The sequence below is a fragment of the Ranitomeya imitator genome, chromosome 3 (assembly GCF_032444005.1).
Source record: "Ranitomeya imitator isolate aRanImi1 chromosome 3, aRanImi1.pri, whole genome shotgun sequence".
Taxonomy (NCBI): domain Eukaryota; kingdom Metazoa; phylum Chordata; class Amphibia; order Anura; family Dendrobatidae; genus Ranitomeya; species Ranitomeya imitator.
This window is the reverse complement of record NC_091284.1, coordinates 126,135,640-126,155,555: the sequence shown is the minus strand read 5'-3', so window position 1 is coordinate 126,155,555 and position 19,916 is coordinate 126,135,640.

Here is a 19,916-nt window from a genome sequence, read left to right as displayed (position 1 = left end):
GAGCTATACTCTTTGAAGAAGAATTTCTCAAGGGAATTGCCTCAGGATAGCGTGTGGCGTAGTCCAGGATGACTAATATATACTGATGGCCCCTGGCTGATTTAACTAAGGGACCGACCAAGTCCATGGCAATTCTCTCGAATGGCACCTCAATAATGGGCAGTGGCACAAGGGGGTTCCGGAAATGAGGAGTGGGAGCAGTTAGCTGACATGTAGGGCAGGACCTGCAATAGTTCACTATTTCCCGGTGGCACCCAGGCCAATAGAACCTCTGCACAACCCGTTCCTGCGTTTTTTCCACCCCTAGGTGTCCACCCAAGATGTGTGAATGGGCCATGTCCAACACCTTCCGTCTATATGGACCCGGCACTACCAACTGCTCTACCAACTCCTCCCTTATTTTCGTGACCCGGTACAACAACTCCCTGCTCATTAGAAAATGGGGAAATCTTGTGTCTGCCCCCGGCTCCTGTACCACCCCGTCAATAACTGTGACATTATTAAAGGCTTCCCTCAGAGTGGGGTCCCTATGTTGGGCAGTCCCAAAATTTTCACCGGATACCTCTAACTCCAGAATGTCAGATGCAGGGGACACTTCCTCATCATCTCCAGCCAGGACACAAAAAGGAAATCTGTCTGACTCTGGGTGTGGCACCACCCTTCCCGGGTTCACTGGTTCCCTACTCTTGCTAGGGAGCTCAGAACCTTTCCCCCACAAATCCCAAAACAAACAGAAATCCCGGCCAATAATTATAGGGTGCAACAAGTCCTGAACGACGCCGACTATGTGGGACTCCGTGCCACATGTCGTTTCAATGTTCACACTGGCCACAGGGTAGTCCTTTGCATCACCATGTATGCACCGCACTCCGACCTTCTTTCCCGGGAGCAGGTGGAGAGGAAAAGTGGCCCTCACCAGGGTCACTAGGCTCCCCGAGTCTAACAGTGCCGTTACTGCTTGACCGTTCACCTTCACGGGACATGCTTGAGGTCCCTCGTTGGGCGGAGAGTTCACACTGCAAGCTGGATACGCATAGTATGAACAACGGCGTCCCATGCTGCAGTCCATCTGCTCAGTGGTTTGGGAACAACGGGCAGCTATATGTCCTGGCTTGTGGCACCTCCAACAAATAATATCACCCGTGGGGACCTTGGGCACCACCTCCCCCGCCCTTTGTGACCTTGGACGCACCACCCCTTTTTGGGACTCAGCTGCCTTCTGGGATCCCCAGTACGGCATGGGCTGCCTCCCGAAGGAGCCTTCCAACCCTTGGTACCTCTCAACCAGTCCGATCAGCTCGTCGGCATTCTGGGGATCACCCTGGGCAACCCAAGACTGTATAGGCCTCGGGAGGGAATGGACAAACCGATCCATCATCACCCGTTCTACCATCTGTGCAGGCGCAGAGGATTCTGGCTGCAGCCATTTCTGGACCAGGTGCAACAGATCAAACATTTGGGAACGAGGTGGTTTGTCCCGGTGATAGCCCCAGGAGTGAACTCGCTGTGCCCTGACAGTCAGTGTCACCCCCAAACGTGCGAGAATCTCGGCTTTCAATTTGTGATACTCTTTGGCATCCTGCAAGGTCAAATCATAGTACGCCTTCTGGGGTTCTCCCGTCAGGTATGGCGCAAGTACCTCTGCCCACTGCTCTGGCGGAAGTTTTTCCCTCTCAGCGACCCTCTCAAACACCGTCAGGAAGGCCTCAACATCATCCCCGGGAGTCATTTTCTGCAACGCGCGTCTTACCGTTTTCCGGACGTGGGTGTCATCAGCCAAACCTGGGGTTGGGGCGCTCGCCTTGCCCTGGATGGCGGTTGCCAGAAGCTGCATCTGCTGCTGATGCTCCTGCTGGCTCTGCTGCATCTGCTGCCGTTGCTCCTGCTGGCTCTGTTGCATCTGCTGCCGTTTCTCCTGCTGTGACTGCATCTGGACCAATTGTTTCAGCAGGTCCTCCATTTTCTCCGGCAATGCTTGCTGGCTTGCAACAGCCTTGACCCAGGACATTCAAAATAAACTCACGTCTCCGCTGGGAACGCTGCCCGCATTCTCCACCAATTGTAAGGATTTCACTCACTCAGCTGCGACGGCTGACACTCAGGAGACGTGTTCCTTTAAAGTTCACTGGGTTTATTGCTTCATAAACCATGTTGCAAACAACAGAAAACAAATAGCCTTTGGTTCAGGTAAAGAAAAACAAGTGTCCAGTTCATCCGGCTCAGTCCTGAAGCCGTAACACACTCAGGAGGGTTTCACCTCCACACATCTCTGCTGTGTAAAGGATTAGCCAGTCTTATAAAGAGCTAACCCCACCCAGTAACCCATCACATGATTAGCCATGTGGTCTGACATTACCACAGGTCCTGAAACACATATACAAGATTATGTGCAAGAAAGGAATACTCCGGGCTACATTACAGCAACCAGGCACTTATGTGGCACATACCTCCCATCGACTACAAACCCTTTAGCCATGCTACAGTATCCATGGTCACGACCACTCATATAGTGACTGTTAGTTGCTAGTGGTCGTAAACATGGATACCTAAGCTACTACAATGGCGGGCACATGGGGTAAGAGCCATAGGTTATCAGAACTATACTACATTTCTGATTGGAAATAATAAAAAAAAAATATGCCGGAGTGGTGCTTAAACATTTTAAGCAATTGGATGTGTGCTCATAAGCAGAGTAGATTACGGGAGAGGGCGACATGGCGCTATCTAAGTGCAGTATGAAGATGCGAGCAAACAGATAAGTTGTGACTGGACCAATAGATAGTGAGGCTGTGCTCTCACCTTAGCCTCTGCATTACACAGCAATTTTCGTTTTATTTTTGCTCTTCTGTTTTTTTTTTTTCCTCCCTATTTTTCAAAAACCAAACCTTTATTTTATGCCGACTTAGCCATATGAGCTTGTTTTGTGTGGGCCAAGTTGTTTCAATGTCACCATTCAATTTACAATACAATGTACTGCAGTTTACTTCGAGTGTATTCACGGGCATTTATACTGCATGACGTTTCAATTAGGGATTTATTTAGATCCATTTAGATATTGTATTATAATGATTTGATAATCCTGAATATTATGGGTTTTGACCCGGCTATCGCAATCTCATTTGCATTCATCATCTTGGATCTAGTCCTGTCTTCCTAAAGTAAAATACAAGAATACAATGTATACTAAAGTGTACCTGGCTACTTGTAATTTTCATTACCTGGCTACTTAATTTTAATATGAAGATTTCATTAAAGATACAATTTTAAAAAAAAATCAACAACAACAAAAAACTAGCAAGTAGGTATTTCCTTCCCTAGCATCAATTTCCTGGGTTTGTGTGTATATAAGTGATGAGAGCCCACCTAATTTACGGATGTGTTTCTCCAGAATCATGAGCTGGGCATAACGTACTGGTCACTACATCTTACTGGGCACTGCAACGTACTGGTCACTACATCTTACTGGGCACTGCAACGTACTGGTCACTACATCTTACTGGGCACTGCAACGTACTGGTCACTACATCTTACTGGGCACTGCAACGTACTGGTCACTACATCTTACTGGTCACTGAAACTTACTGGGCACTGCAACGTACTGGTCACTACATCTTACTGGGCACTGCAACATACTGGTCACTACATCTTACTGGGCACTGCAACGTACTGGTCACTGCATCTTACTGGCACTACAATGGCAGTTTGCAATTTACTCAGTAACATCCATTGCTTCTAGTTTCTGGAAAACACCCATGGAGTCAAATCATCACTGCACCTGTAGATAAATTTCCGAAGAGGTATAAATTCCAAAATGAGGGTTTCTACTCTTCTAGCACTTAGGGGCTCTGTATAAGGAGTCTGCAAACTATTCTAGTAAAATCCGGGCTCCAGTAGTCAAATAGCGCTCCGTCTCTCCTGAGTCTCGCCGTATGGCTAAGTAGTACTGTAGAGCCACACATGGGGTATTTCCACATTCAGCAGAAATTGTGGGACAAATTTTGGTGACATTTTTAACCATTTCTCTTTGTATAAATGTAATTATTCTTTCTTCCCTGCCAAATGGTATAAAATTGTGACACACCTGTGGTGTCAATATGATCACTGCAACCCTAGATTAATTCACCAAGATGTATAGTTTGTAAAATGGGGTCACTTATGAGTTCTGCTGTCCTGGCACCTCAGGGGCTCTCCCAGTGGGTCATGACACCCGCAAACCATGACAGTAAAATCTGCACTGTAATATGGCGCTCCTTCCCTTCTGATCTTTGCACTGTGCCTGAAAAGGATTTCCCATTTACATGTAGGGTATTGGCACACTCAGGAGATGTTTTTACAACAAACGGGTCCATTTTTTCCTATTAGCCCTTACAAAAATTTAAAACTTGAGGTTTAAAACAACATTTTAGTGGTAAAAATTTAATTATTCCTCTTTCACCGCCCAATAGTATAACATTTTGTGAGACAAATGTGGTGTCAATATGATTGCTGCACCACTAAATTAATTCATTGGGGAGTGTACTTAGTAAAATGAAGTCATATTTGGGGGTTTCCACCCTCAAACCAGTCCAGCAAAATCTGAATATGGCCCTTCTTCCCATCTGAGCTTTGCACTGTGCCTCAAAAGTAGTTTTCAACCACATATAGGGTATTGGCGTACTCAGGAGAAATTGCACAACACATTTTGGGGTTCATTTTATCTTGCTATCAATGTACAAATTTGAGGGGAAAACAACAGTTTTGTGGGAATTTTTTTTTTTCATTTTCACAGATCAATGTTGTAAAATTCTGTGAAGCACCTAGGAGTTCAAGATGCTCACCACAGGTCTAGATAAATTCCTTTAGGGGTCTAATTTCTAAAATGGGGTCACTTGTGAGGGTTTTCCACTGTTTAGGCACACCAGGGGCTCTCCAAATATGACATGACACTCGCTCACAATTCCATCAAAGTCTGCGGTCATATTTGTCATTCCTTGTTTACTGAGCTATGCCATGCACCCAAATGTAGTTTTCCCCCACATATGGGTTATAAATTAAAACAAATTTGATTTTTTTTTTTATTTTCATGACTTAACGTTACAAACTTCTGTGAAGCACCTGTGGGTTCAAGATGCTCACCACACATCTAGATACATTCCTTGAGGAGTCTAGTTTCCAAAATGGCACCACTTTTGGGGGGTTTCCACTGTTTAGGCACATCAAGGGCTCTCCAAGTGTGACATGGCATCCGCTAATGATTCCAGCCAATTTTGCATTCAAAAAGTCAAACGCTGCTCCTTCCCTTCCAAGTGCTTCAAACAGTACTTTTTCCCCAAAAAAATTTTTAGTATCCATTTTTCTCATGTTACCCTTGTGAAACTCTAAAAATTTGGGGCTGAAAGAACATTTAGAATTTTTTTTTCCATGGCTCAACATTATAAATATCTGTGAAGCACCTGTGTGTTCAAGGTGCTCACCACACATCTAGTTCCTTGAGAGGTCTAGTTTCCAAAATGGGTCTCTTGTGGGGGGTTTCCAAAATGGTCATGGCATCTGCTTTCCATTCCAGCCAATTTTGTGTTCAAACACTCAAAATAGTGCTCCTTCCGTGCTCCCAAACAGTACTTTCCCCCCACATATGGGGTATCATTTTAGGGTTCATTTTCTTCTGTTTCCATTGTGAAAATAAAGTAATTTGGGTCTAAAGTAAAATTGTGAAAAAAGTTAAATGTAACCTAACTTCCTAACAAAAAAAATAGTTTCAAAAATTATGCTGATGTAAAGTAGACACGTGGGAAATGTTATCAATATGGTTTAAGGGCATACAAATTAAAAGTTTGAAAATTGCTAAATTTTTGCCAAATTTCATTTTTTTTCCCCCACAAATGATTGTGGAAATGATACTGATTTTTGTACCGCTTGTTATGAAGTAATTATGATTTTCCAATGATGTGGTGAGAGCCGTCATCTTCACAACTACTACTTGGTCCTTTGCTGTATGATTTCAAGCAAAGGTGCTGTTAGTCAAGCAGGAGAAGTTGGCGCTAGGTGGGGAATAGAACTGGAGAGATAAAGGTTTGGGAAGTGCTTTGCACTTAAGCCTCATTTGTATATTGATTCAAGCAGCGATGTTCTGGTAACATAGGAACAGACTTGCTAGTTATAGGTTAAATGGGCTTTTCTTTGCAAGACCTACAGCACACTTAAACAGTTTGTGGATAAAATCATGCTGAGAGATACCCTTTGGGGCAGCCCCGAAACAATTTTTTTTGCTGCCTACACCCAGGGGCAGGCCAGGCTGGGTGGCGGCTATCATCCAGGCTGGCACCGTGTCTTCAAATGTGTCAGGTGCCATTGTGGCTGCACAGCATGGTTGTGTATGCTGAACAATGTCACGCAGTGTGCCCTGAGCTGTCTACACCTGCCAGATAGGATGGAACCGCACGGCAAGAGGTAAGTGTTAAGGGCGTATTATACTATATGTAGGGAGGCTGTAGGGCATTATATTCTATATAGGGGGGCTGTGGTAGCCATGATACTGTGTACAGGAGCTGTGAGACCATACTGTATGTAGGAGAGCTGTGGTATCATCATACTGAATGTAGGGGGGCTGTGAAGCCATCCTATTGTGTACAGAAGTGCTGTGGGGCAATGAGACTGTATATAGGGGGCTATATGGCCATCATGCTGTATATAGGGGATATACAGGGCCATCACATTTTATATATGGGGGCTGTGGGGTTGCAGTGCACTAGGCATCACAATTTGAAGCCATTTACTTGTATGACACTGATTAATCAGCTACACATAGCAATCTTTGGCCATGTAGCCCCACCCTAAATTTAACAGTGCAGCCGGGGTGTCCTAAGGGGATTTTCTCAAGTGGCCTCAGACCCCATTTTAGTTTGAGACCCCTGCTTTAAAATCTTCTAATCTCCCTAAGGCTGTTATAGGGCAGTGACAATAGCAAGGTGAGTGACAGCAGCGCTGCCCCATCGCTTCCATCACTGTCCTCAAATGAACTGACATCAGGGGCCAGCGCTGGTATCACTCACACTACTTCTATCACCAACCATGGATGATAATTCATTTCAGGGAAAGAGACTGCTTTATTAGAAGTGGTGACTATGACCGCAGCGACTGGAAATGTGGTTATTTCTAAATGAGATGTACTGAACCAGGATATCATTAATGGACGGCGGTGACAGTAGCTGTCGTATGTGACTACAGCACCATCCCGCTTCATGAGGGGTGATAGACTCTGCAGGAACTAAAATAAAAAAAACACATATGAGAAATAGGATAGGTAGAAGTGCAGGGAATAAAGCCAATTACAAATGTGACTTAGACTATGTTCACACTAAGGAGTTTTTTTTTTATACAAACTTTCAGTGGTGTTTTATATTACCAGCAAAGTCTTGAGATTTCACAAATCTCATGAAGACACCTTGTTTTTTTGTTATCAGAAATTACTACTTTGCATGATTTTTTTTTGCATAAAAGAGCTTGTCACTTCTTTCATTGCTTTTTCAGGGTTTCTCCCCCCTTTGAAGGTAAGGGTACGTGTCCACGATCAGGAATAGCAGCGTTTTGGACACCGCACAGTTGTGCTGTGCTCAAAATGCTGCATTGCACAGTACAAGCACAGTGGATGGGATTTCTATAAATTCCATGCCCACTGTGCATCTATATTCTGCTTCGTAAACTCTCCCACGGTGCGGGTTTACGAACCGCAGCATGTTAATTTCTGTTGCGGAGATGCTAGTCTCTACAACAGAAATTTCCACGATAGAATGTATTGAATGCGTTAAATCCGGACTGTTTAGTGAACAGATGGGGATTTACCGGCATGCTTAGAAATACGAAAATACGCTGTGTCCAAAGCGCTGCTACCTCCTGATCGTGGGAACGTAGCCTAATGGGTGGTCAAAAAAATGCAGGCATCATGTTTTGCAGTGTTTTTTTTGTGCTAAAATCTGATTAAATAGAAAGAGTTTTTGTTTTGTTTTTTTTTTGCACTAAACTTTATCAGCATGCACAAAAGAGAAATGTAGCATGACAAAAACGCAGCAAAAAAAACAAGCAAAACCAGCTTTCTTTCTGCAGCTTATTTCCTGCCAAGAGAGGTTTTGCTGCAGAAATAAAACGCTGAAAAAACACCCAGTGTGAACTTACCCTTAACCCCTTCCCGACCTTTGACGCATACGCTGCGTCATGAAAGTCGGTGCCATTCCAACCCATGACGCAGCATATGCGTCATGGCGGAATCGCGTTACTGCAGGCCGGGTGAAAGGGTTAACTGTAATTTCACCCGGCCTGCAGGGACAGGAGGAGTTGTACATTAGCTCAGGGGGGGGCTACGATCGCTGATTGGCTGTTAATATTTCACCTAAAAAAACTGGTGAAATATTACAATCCAGCCATGGCCGATGCTGCAATATGATCGGCCATGGCTGGAAACACTTATGTGCCCCCCCCCCCAGCCCTCCGATCCGCTCCCCTCCGTCCTGTGCTCCACTCCCCCGTCCTCCTGTCCGCTCCCCCCGTGCTCCAATCCCACCCCCCCGCACTCCAATCCCACCCCCCGCACAGCGATTCCCCCCGTGCTCCGGTCCACCCCCCCGCACAGCGATCCCCCACCCCGTGCTCCAATCCACCCCCCATGCTCCGATCCACCCCCCCATACTCCGATCCACCCCCCCGTGCTCCGACGCCCCCCCCTCCCCCCCCCCCCGTTCCCTGATCTCCCCCCCCTTATACTTACCTAGCCTCCCGGGGTCCGTCCGTCTTCTTTCCTGGGCGCCGCCATCTTCCAAAATGGCGGGCGCATACGCAGTGCGCCCGCCGAATCTGCCGGCCGGCAGATTCGTTCCAGAGTGAATTTTGATCACTGTGATAAAACCTCACAGTGATCAAAATAAAAAAACAGTAAATGACCCCCCCTTTGTCACCCCCATAGATAGGGACAAAAATAAAATAAAGAATTTATTTTTTTTTTTTCCCCCCACTAAGGTTGGAGTTAGAACTAGGGTTAGGGGTAGGGTTAGGGGTAGGAATGTGCACACGTATTCTGGTCCTCTGCGGATTTTTCCGCAGCGGATTTCATAAATCCGCAGTGCTAAACCGCTGTGGATTTATCGCGGATTAACCGCGGTTTTTCTGCGCATTTCACTGCGGTTTTACAACTGCGATTTTCTATTGGAGCAGTTGTAAAACCGCTGCGGAATCCGCAGAAAGAAGTGACATGCTGCGGAATGTAAACCCCTGCGTTTCCGTGCAGTTTTTCTGCAGCATGTGCACAGCGATTTTTGTTTCCCATAGGTTTACATTGAACTGTAAACTCATGGGAAACTGCTGCGGATCCTCAGCGTTTTCCGCAGTGTGTGCACATACCTTTAGAATTAGGCTATGTGCACACGGTGCGGATTTGGCTGCGGATCCGCAGCAGTGTTCCATCAGGTTTACAGTACCATGTAATCATATGGAAAACCAAATCCGCTGTGCCCATGGTGCGGAAAATACCGTGCGGAAACGCTGCGTTATATTTTCCGCAGCATGTCAATTCTTTGTGCGGATTCCGCAGCGTTTTACACCTGTTCCTCAATAGGAATCCGCAGGTGAAATCCGCACAAAAAACACTGGCAATCCGCGGTAAATCCGCAAGTAAAACGCGGTGCCTTTTACCCGCGGATTTTTCAAAAATGGTGCAGAAAAATCTCACACGAATCCGCAACGTGGGCACATAGCCTTAGGGTTACGGTTGGAATTAGGGTTGTGGTTAGGGTTAGGGGTGTGTTGGGGTTAGGGTTGTGGTTAGGGTTACGGCTACAGTTGGGATAAGGGTTAGGGGTGTGTTGGGGTTAGTGTTGGAGTTAGAATTAAGGGGTTTCCACTGTTTAGGCACATCAGGGGGTCTCCAAACGCAACATGGCGCCACCATTGATTCCAGCCAATCTTGTATTCAAAAAGTCAAATGGTGCTCCCTCCCTTCCGATCCCCGACGTGTGCCCAAACAGTGGTTTACCCCCACATATGGGGTACCAGCATACTCAGGACAAACTGCGCAACAATTACTGGGGTCCAATTTCTCCTGTTACCCTTGAGAAAATAAACAATTGCTTGCTAAAACATCATTTTTGAGGAAAGAAAAATTATTTTTTATTTTCACGGCTCTGCGTTGTAAACGTCTGTGAAGCACTTGGGGGTTCAAAGCGCTCACCACATATCTAGATAAGTTCATTGGGGGGTCTAGTTTACAAAATGGGGTCACTTGTGGGGGGTTTCTACTGTTTAGGCACACCAGGGGCTCTGCAAACGCAACGTGATGTCCGCAGACCATTCCATCAAAGTCTGCATTTCAAAAGTCACTACTTCCCTTCTGAGCCCCGACGTGTGCCCAAACAGTGGTTTACCCCCACACATGGGGTATCAGCGTACTCAGGAGAAACTGGACAACAACTTTTGGGGTTCAATATCTCCTGTAACCCTTGGGAAAATAAAAAATTCTGGGCTAAAAAATTATTTTTGAGGAAAGAAAACGTATTTATTATTTTCACGGCTCTGCGTTATAAACTTCTGTGAAGCACTTGGGGGTTGAAAGTGCTCACCACACATCTAGATAAGTTCCTTTCGGGGTCTAGTTTCCAAAATGGGGTCACTTGTGAGGGGTTTCTACTGTTTAGCCACATCAGGGGCTCTGCAAACGCAACGTGACGCCCGTAGAGCATTCCATCAAAGTCTGCATTTCAAAACGTCACTACTTCACTTCCGAGCCCCGGCATGTGCCCAAACAGTGGTTTACCCCCACACATGGGGTATCACCGTACTCAGGAGAAACTGGACAACAAATATTGGGGTCAAATTTCTCCTGTTACCCTTGGGAAAATAAAAAAATTGCGGGCTAAAAAATCATTTTTGAGAAAAGAAATTTCTTTTTTTATTTTCATGGCTCTGCGTTATAAACTTCTGTGAAGCACCTTAGGGTTCAAAGTGCTCACCACACATCTAGATTAGTTCCTTTGGGGGTCTAGTTTCCAAACTGGGGTCATTTGTGGGGGATCTCCAATGTTTAGGCACACAGGGGCTCTCCAAACGCGACATGGTGTCCGCTAATGATTGGAACTAATTTTCCATTTAAAAAGCCAAATGGCGTGCCTTCCCTTCTGAGCCCTGCCGTGCGCCCAAACAGTGGTTTACCCCCACATATGGGGTATCTGCGTACTCAGGACAAACTGGACAACAAAATTTGTGGTCCAATTTCTCCTATTACCGTTGGCAAAATAGGAAATTCCAGGCTAAAAAATCATTTTTGAGGAAAGAAAAATTATTTTTTATTTTCATGGCTCTGCGTTATAAACTTCTGTGAAGCACCTGGGGGTTTAAAGTGCTCAGTATGCATCTAGATAAGTTCCTTGGGGGGTCTAGTTTCCAAAATGGGGTCACTTGTGGGGGAGCTCCAATGCATAGGCACACAGGGGCTCTCCAAACGCGACATGGTGTCCGCTAACAATTGGAGCCAATTTTCCATTCAAAAAGTCAAAAGGCGCGCCTTCCCTTCCGAGCCCTGCCGTGTGCCCAAACAGTGGTTTACCCCCACATGTGAGGTATCGGTGTACTCAGGAGAAATTGCCCAACAAATTTTACGATCTATTTAATCCTATTGCCCATGTGAAAATGAAAAAATTGAGGCGAAAAGAATTTTTTTGTGAAAAAAAAGTACTTTATTCGGATTCCCATGACAGCACTACGAGAGAGGGGATCCGCCCTTCAGGAACAGGAAACCTACAGATACAAAAGGGCGGCACCTCTCCCTATGCATCAGTTGGTTTCCTGTTCCTGAAGGGACAGGATCCTACAGATGAATCTCGTAATGGATCCCAGGCCGGCCGGACCGAATCAGGTAGCGGGGGGGTCTCCTACCTCGGCCGGTGCGGAAGCCCCTGGAAGACGTCACGGTGGTCCTGGCTGGACTGCACGTCAGTGATGTAGACAGCAGGGAGCAGAGTCCGGAGGATTCCTGATCTCCTTCAGCGCCGGCGCCGGTAAGTATAGTGCTCTTTCGGTTCATGTGGTGGTGCAGCGCGGTGGTGAGGTAGCGGTGCCAGGAGGAGAACGCTATCCGGAGCGCTGCTGCGTGCTCTTCGGCGTCCTGCATCGCTCTCAGCGTTAGCTGGAGCGTTTCCGGGTGCAGTGACGTCGAGGGGGCAGAGTCAGCAGGCGCTTCCGGGTCACTGGGGAACTGCGCATGCGCAGTTCATCCAAGATGGCGGCGCCCATCGATCCTGAACGCCGGACTCCTCACACACTGCGCTGACCCCCCAGCTGTAGCCTCATCAGCAGGAACCAATGAGAGTGGCGCCAGGCAGCCTGCTGACCGGATCTGAGGGGGATTTAAGCAGGAGCTGGATTTAGAGCTCTGCCTTTGGTCACATCCACATCATGGAGAGTGATGGTGAGCGGCAGCTTCAGCTGTCGGAGGAGGTGCGACAAAAGCCCACGGAGAAGGAGCATGCCAGGAGTGACCAGTCCAGCTGTAAAAGCTCGTCCGAGCAGGGATCTAGAGCATTGACTGGCAAAGAACCCCCTCGTGTTCCGGTACCTTTGTTGGCGTACACTGGTAAGAGATCTACGTGAATGCTCACTCAGTGACGCGGGCCCCTTATACTTTGTCATTCTAGGGGAAGAAAAATGCAAAGTCGAAACATAAGGAGTGTGCCCTGTGTGAAGTCCCGTTACCAGATTCTTATACTAAAAAATTATGCGCCTCCTGTATACAACAGACGGTGAGGTCTACAGGAGTGGAGGGGTTGAGTGACATCAGGCTAGATAGATGGTATCACCCTTATTGTCCTCCCCTAGGTAGCGGAAGAATCTGCTTCTACGGCTAATCTACATGAGATGATCCGTACAGAAGTAAGGGAATCCCTGCGGTCTATGTCCCAGGCGGGAAGTTCAAAACAGAGAGCCTCGGTGATCTCTGATTCGTCAGAGGAAGATAAAGAGGAAGGTTCTTATGGCTCAAATCTCTCTTCCTCGTCATCAGAAGAGGAATCTGGCCGATTCTGTCTGCCTCTGGACCGGGTGGATAAATTAGTTAAGTCGGTCAGAGGTACGATGGGCCTAGAAGAACCTAAGACTCAGCTTTCCCGTCAGGAGCTAATGTTCAGTGGCTTGGAACACAAGAAATGTAGATCCTTCCCGGTGAATGATAAAATTCAAGACCTGATTCTCCGAGAATGGAAGAAACCGGAGAAGAAAGGCTCATTACCACCAGCTTTAAAACGCAGGTATCCCTTTGAGGATACGACTGTGGATACCTGGGACAAGGCCCCTAAATTAGATGCCGCGGTGGCAAAGGCATCAAAGAGAGCCGCATTACCTTTCGAGGACATGGGATCCCTTAAAGACCCTCTTGACAGGAAGGCGGATACCTTCCTTAAAGGTACTTGGGAGATGGCAGCCGGATCCTTGAGACCGGCAGTGGCTGCGACTTGTACAGCCAGATCCCTAATGGTCTGGCTGGAACAGTTGGAATCCCAGCTTAAAGAAGGCGCTTCCAGAAGTTCTATTCTAAATGCGCTTCCGGTGATTCAAGATGCTGCGGCTTTCCTGTCGGACGCGTCGGTCGATTCGGTCAGAATGGCGGCCAGAGCAGCAGGACTCTCCAACGCGGCTCGTAGAGCCCTGTGGTTGAAGTGTTGGTCGGGTGACATTCAATCAAGGTCCAAATTATGCGCTATTCCATGCAAAGGGGAATATCTCTTTGGGCCAACCTTGGATGAGCTGCTGGAAAAGGCCGGAGATGACAAGAAAAAATTCCCTAGTTTGTCATCAGCCTCTTATCGGCGTCCATTCAACAGGAGGAGATTTGGTCGCGGAAGGAAGCGCGCATCCTCGCCCTCTAGAGAGAATTTTAGATGGGAGGATAGACGCAGGAGAGGTACGGGTTACATGTTCCGCCGTTCCTCAAAAGAACGTAAGAAACCGGACCAATGACTAGCAATCCCTGTGGGAGGGAGATTGTCAGCCTTCTCTTCCGCATGGACTAACATCTCAAATAGTGACTGGGACCGAGGTATTATTTCAGAAGGTCTGAAATTGGAATTTATTCACTGGCCTCGGGATAAATTTATGCTAACCCCCTTACGCTCCTCCACTATTGAACAGACGGCTTTAGAGGCAGAAGTTGTGAGTTTATGCCTTAAAAACGTGCTGATTGAGGTCCCAGAGTCAGAAAGAGGGAGTGGATTCTACTCTCCTCTATTTCTGATTCAAAAACCAGACAGGTCATTTAGGACTATTATTAACCTTAAATCCCTTAATGAATTCCTGGTTAAGGCCACATTTAAAATGGAGTCAATCAGCTCTGCAATAAAAATGTTGTTCAAACACTGCTTCATGGTAGTTGTGGACTTAAAAGATGCGTATTATCATGTTCCTATCCATGAAAACTTTCAGAGGTTTCTACGTGTGGCGGTGTCTATGGGGGGTATTGTTCGACACTTTCAATTTAGAGCCCTTCCCTTCGGCCTCTCAACGTCTCCCCGAGTATTCACTAAAGTTGTTGCGGAGGTCATGGCGCACTTACGTGAATCTGATATCCTCATAATCCCTTATCTGGATGATTTCCTGATAGTTGGAAACTCAGCAGACCATTGCCTTGCTCAGGTAAAAACAGCTATGTCTAAACTAGAACATCTGGGCTGGATTATAAACTATGAAAAATCCCGATTACAACCCCTAAAAACCCAGAGATTTCTAGGGCTGCTGTTAGATTCCGAGTCCCAACAATGCCGTCTTCCACCTGATACACTGCTCCATATCCAACAACAGGTATTAAAAGCAATTAATAAACCAACCATGACTCTTAGACAGGCTATGTCTTTATTAGGTTCCCTAACTTCCTGTATTCCCGCCGTCTGTTGGGCACAGTTCCACTCCAGACCTTTACAGTTTGAAGTACTGAATTATGATAGAGTCTTACAGGGTTCCTTGCAGGGTCAGATGACATTGAGTCCAGAGGTTCTGGCATCTCTTAAATGGTGGCTAGAGGAAGACAATCTGTCAGAAGGAGTTCCCTGGGTGACTCAAGTGACTCGGGTAATTACGACGGACGCCAGCCCCACGGGGTGGGGGGCACACATGGGTGACGTAGTAGTCCAGGGGTTATGGGATCCCCAAACATCAGCCTCTTCCAATCAGAAGGAGTTAATGGCAATTGAATTCTCAATTAAAGAACTCCTCGTATATCTACAGGGTCACCATGTCAAAATCCTCTCCGACAACCAGGTGGCAGTGGCCTATGTGAATCACCAGGGTGGAACACGCTCCAAGTCCCTGATGGAAGTAGCGGATCGCCTGCTCCAGACAGCAGAAAACCATTTTCTATCTTTATCCGCAGTTCACATAAGAGGGAGAGAGAATATAAGAGCAGACTTTCTAAGTCGAAGCACCTTAAAACAAGGAGAATGGTCTCTGAACACAAAGATCTTCAACCGGATTGTCCGCATGTGGGGTCATCCAGAAGTGGACTTATTTGCCACCAAGCACAACAGAAAGACGATAAATTTCTGTTCCTTAAATCCCAGGGAATATCCACTGGCAGTGGATGCCTTCCTGATCAGATGGGATTTCCGATTGGCATATGTGTTCCCCCCGCTCAATCTATTGCCGCTGGTGGTCAGAAAGATAATGGAGGATCAAGCGAGAGTCATACTGATCGCTCCGTTCTGGCCCAGAAGAGCTTGGTTTTCCTGGCTCAGGACCATGTCCGTGAAAGACCCCTGGGTGCTGCCGGACATTCCGGACTTACTTCATCAAGGTCCGATCAACCATCCACAAGTGAAGGGTCTCCATTTGACGGCATGGTTTTTAAGAGGTCATTGTTAAAAAGCAGAGGTTTTTCTCCAAACCTAATTGATACCCTTATGAAGAGTAGAAAAAACATAACAACTAAGATCTACTCTAGAACTTGGAGGAAGTTTCTGGCCTCTTCAAATTTTAATATTGAAGAGGGTATACCAATCAACCAGATTCTAGAATTCCTGCAGAGGGGGCTAGAGCTAAATCTATCCACAAGTACACTAAAAGTACAAGTATCAGCCCTGGGGGCTCTATTTTCTTGTAACATTGCGGGTAATTATTGGGTATCAAGGTTTATCAAAGCATCTAGTAGATCCAGACCTATACACAGGAATAGGTCAATGCCTTGGGATCTCAATCTAGTCCTTTCAGCCTTTACTAAGGAACCATTTGAGCCCTTACATTCAGCCTCAGTTAAATTACTATCCCTCAAAACAGCGTTTTTGGTGGCAATTACATATGCTCGTAGGATAGGAGACATACAGGCTCTTTCTAGGCTGTCCCCTTATACAGAATTTCTACAGGACAGAGTAGTCCTCAGACCAGATCCAGCTTATTTACCAAAAGTGGCCTCAGATTTTCACAGATCTCAGGAGATAGTGTTACCGTCATTTCTCCCTAATCCTTCTAATTCCAAAGAGGAGTTACTCCATACATTAGATGTTAGGAGATGTCTATTAGAATATATATCAGTCACTGATGCTTGGAAGAGAGAGGATGCGTTGTTTCTATCCTTCCAAGGTCCCAGGAAAGGTCTTAGAGTTTCAAAGTACACGCTAGCGAAGTGGATTAGGGAGGCTATCTCTCTGGCTTATACTGCAGGTGGAGGTCCAGCTCCGCAGAATCTGAGGGCACATTCCACCCGCGCCATGGCTACATCCTGGGCTGAAAGATCTGGAGTGTCGATCGACCAGATATGTAAGGCACCTTTTTCAAGCACTATAGGTTGGACTTGGGGTTCTCTTCTGATCTCACCTTCGGGTTAAGGGTGCTGCAGGCTATAGTCCCTCCCTAAGGTAGTTTACATCTCTGTAATTCTCTCGTAGTGCTGTCATGGGAATCCGAATAAAGCATTAAGCTACTTACTGGTAGCGGCATTTTTCGGAGGCCCATGACAGCACCCTTAGTTCCCTCCCTGTTCACGTGGGGGTTGCACTTCCTATAGTATATATAATGAGATAGATAGATCTCACGTGTGGTATATAGTTCAATATGATGGATTATTTTTGTACATAAACTGTATATAATGTATATTTGTGTGCTACTAACCGCGGTAGTCCTCTCAGGCTCTGAAATACAACTGATGCATAGGGAGAGGTGCCGCCCTTTTGTATCTGTAGGTTTCCTGTTCTTGAAGGGCGGATCCCCTCTCTCGTAGTGCTGTCATGGGCCTCCGAAAAATGCCGCTACCAGTAAGTAGCTTGATGCTTTTTCATTTTTACGGATCAATTTGTGAAGCACCTGGGGGTTTAAAGGGCTCACTATGCATCTAGATAAGTTCCTTGGGGCGTCTAGTTTCCAAAATGGGGTCACTTGTGGGGGAGCTCCAATTTTTAGGCACACGGGGGCTCTCCAAATGTGACATGGTGTCCGCTAAAGAGTGCAGCCAATTTTTCATTCAAAACGTCAAATGGCGCTCCTTCCCTTCCAAGCCCTGCCGTGCGCCCAAACAGTGGTTTACCCCCACATATGAGGTATCAGCGTACTCAGGACAAATTGGACAACAACTTTCGTGGTTCAGTTTCTCCTTTTACCATTGGGAAAATAAAAAATTGTTGCTAAAAGATCATTTTTGTGACTAAAAAGTTAAATGTTCATTTTTTCCTTCCATGTTGCTTCTGCTGCTGTGAAGCACCTGAAGGGTTAATAAACTTCTGGAATGTGGTTTTGAGCACCTTGAGGGGTGCAGTTTTTAGAATGGTGTCACTTTTGGGTATTTTCAGCCATATAGACCCCACAAACTGACTTCAAATGTGAGGTGGTCCCTAAAAAAAATGGTTTTGTAAATTTCGTTGTAAAAATGAGAAATCGCTGGTCAAATTTTAACCCTTATAACTTCCTAGCAAAAAAAAATTTTGTTTCCAAAATTGTGCTGATGTAAAGTAGACGTGTGGGAAATGTTATTTATTAACTATTTTGTGTCACATAACTCTCTGGTTTAACAGAATAAAAATTCAAAATGTGAAAATTGCAAAATGTTCAAAATTTTCGCCAAATTTCCGTTTTTATCACAAATAAACACAAAATTTATTGACCTAAATTTACCACTAACATGAAGCCCAATATGTCACGAGAAAACAATCTCAGAATCGCTAGGATCCGTTGAAGCGTTCCCGAGTTATTACCTCATAAAGGGACACTGGTCAGAATTGCAAAAAATGGCAAGGTCTTTAAGGTCAAAATAGGCTGGGTCATGAAGGGGTTAAAGGGACACTGTCACCTGAATTTGGAAGGAACAATCTTCAGCCATGGAGGCGGGGGTTTTGGGTGTTGGATTCACCCTTTCCTTACCTGCTGGCTGCAATATTGGATTGAAGTCCATTCTCTGTCCTCCATAGTACATGCCTGCACAAGGCAATCTTGCCTTACGCAGGCGTGTAGTATGGAGGACAGAGAATGAACTTCAATCCAATATTGCAGCCAGCATGCAGCCAGCGGGTAAGGAAAGGGTGAATCAAAAACCCAAAAACCCCGCCTCCATGGCTGAAGATTGTTCCCTCCAAATTCAGGTGACAGTGTCCCTTTAATGACAGGCATTTATAAAGGGCTTTATAGGTATCGGACCAGCCTTCTAATGCATCAATATAAAGCTTAACATTTTGTTACACAATTATACTGGTGTAAACTTTTAGGTTCAATTATGACACTGCTGTGATCCATGTGTCTCCTAGTGGAAGCTATCAGATTCATAAGGCCATTGGTGGAAGTAGCTTCCTTGGTGTCTCTGATTAATAAGGGTGAGTCTGGTGAGTCCTTAAAGTGAGCTGGATTAGAAACTGTAGTGATGTTTTTCTAGAAAATGCAATGGGAAAGGCCAGGATAAGACGGCCATGTGTCAGTCTGTATATGGACTGCAGTGTAAATTCGAGTTGGGAGTCCCCTTCAGCCTATACGGTCCATATTCAGACTGTGAAATAATACGGCCTTGTGAACCTGACCTAAAACTGACGTACTTACTGAACCCTACAGTCCGCCCCATGTATGATGTGGTCCCTTCAACAGGGACCCTGTTCTAGTTGGCCTATGTGCAGCTCTAAATACTAATAAGGTTTGGGATACATCTAATTACTAATGGCAGACAACTAAACTTCTACCTGTGCCCAGATGGCACTAACCATCACAGCTACTTGAAGGCTGCAGCCACAGAACCTATTTATGTTGTATGTCATGTCAAAGACCATGAGCCACCATAATGGAATATAAATAGTAATTGTATTACAGTTTGTCCTTTCAGTCATGTGGAGCAGGTTGAGTCAGGTAATAACTCAGTGTGAGGATGACACAGTGACAGCTGCAGTGAAGGAAGTGCGGCCGATCATTGCAAATATCAGCGAGTTGTTACGGCTGCCAGATAGACATGTAAACGCTCCATGGTCCTCACCAATCGACTACCTCTGTTTATAACAAATCTGTTGCCTCTTCTTTGAATATAGAAACCATTAAAGGAACTCTATCAGCACAGAATGACTGACCAAACCAAGTACAGGCGCTCAGGACATCAGGGCGGGGCCAAACATTTAAACCCTTAATGACTGCCGATAAGCCTTCTAACGGCAGTGGTTAAGGGTACTTATTCCTCAATTACGCTTTGTAACGGCGCTGAGGAATGAGTATTGTGTTCCCAAGCGACGGCGACTCACAGCTGACATCAGCGGATGTGACAGCTGACACCCTGCGGTATTAGCCCCTGGTTTTGCTACCGATCGGTGCCGATTAACACCTTAAATACCACTGTCAATCACGATAGCTGTATTTAAGTTGTTACAAGGGGGTCACCAGACCCCCTTATTAACCATCGGTCCCCCGCAATGAGACTTGTGGGTCCCAATGGTTACCATGGTACGCTGAGGTCAAGTGAT